Raw genomic sequence first — 1,383 nt, forward strand, 5'->3', positions numbered from 1 at the left:
TAAACTTTTTATATTCTTTGTCGCTAGAGAGGCATTGTTTCCCTTCTAGTATTTAAACAGCATTACATGCCAAATGTGTGTGTCATCGTGTTCCATCACTATAAGAGATTAGAGTATACTAAACTCCACACATTATTTTGCCTACACTAACATGATGTTTCAGTAGGTCATTTACCTATTATACTGATGTACATTTTTTAGGAGGTGTTCCAAAACACAGCAATAATTTCTTGACGACCTAATATGTTGGCAGCATAAAGCAATTTAGAAAAATATGATTTGATATCACTTATATAAAAAAAAATTAAATATTGTGAAACTTATTAAATGTGCTTCTGCAGGTCCTTGAAAGTGTTTCAAGATTAAATAAAACCAAAATTAAGATTAACAAATAGTTTTATTTCTTGCTTTTGAAATTAATAAGTCATGCTGTTTTGTAGCCTACAGATTGTAATGTTAAGCATTTTTTGTGTATCACCATACTAGCATCGACTGACTGACAACACACTACTGTGGTGCAAGTGATTACACAAATGACTCCTCCAGGTGGCTTTCAACCCCCTTTCGGGGAAATTAGAACCAAGCTTTGCAGATATTATACATAAGAGCACAATAATACAGAAACTGAACTTAACCCTTTCGAAAGGGGTCATAGGTGAAAGGCCAAGTCATCTCGTTTGTTGACTCGCATTCAAAATTTTATTGAACTACTACTTGTAGATTATAACTCAAATTTTAGTACTATATATTAACCAGTTTCTTAATTTAAAAGCAAATATTAAAAAGACAGAGATAAACATCGATTTTTGTACATCACATGGTATGTTAAATGCAGCACTGGTTCAAATTAGATGTTTGCAAAGTCAAAATACTAAGTCTATAGTTTGAACGAATTAGAAACTCAAATTAACAATATTGACAAGCTAGAAAATAAAATAAGAGCCTCTTATCTCATTAATTTGCTAAGATATTGCTCATGTAATAAATCAAACATAGTGGCACCCCGACCACTTCTTTCTATTTTTGGAAATGCTCCCTTATATATACTTACTTCTATATATGACATGAATAACCAAGCAGAAGCTCTGAATGTACCCTTAGTGACTTTCTCAGCCACTTTAAAAGACTTGGTGCCATTTCTAGCTTTTGAACCAATATTTCAACGAGGTAGGGTGTATCCTTATTCTGCTCAAAATTTTATATTTTTTTAGGCTAAAATGTATCTTAGTTACTAAGCTTTATAAATTATAGTGGAATTCTATGGTATTCATGTAGTAATTTATGATTTTTTTTAGTTATTCAACTGTATATATAAAACCTAAAAAAATATTTTGTTTCATATCCTCCATATGCAAAATTTTTTTTTAAAGCTTAGCAACCTAC

The sequence above is a fragment of the Limulus polyphemus genome, unplaced genomic scaffold, assembly GCF_000517525.1.
Source record: "Limulus polyphemus unplaced genomic scaffold, Limulus_polyphemus-2.1.2 Scaffold33, whole genome shotgun sequence".
Classification (NCBI taxonomy): domain Eukaryota; kingdom Metazoa; phylum Arthropoda; class Merostomata; order Xiphosura; family Limulidae; genus Limulus; species Limulus polyphemus.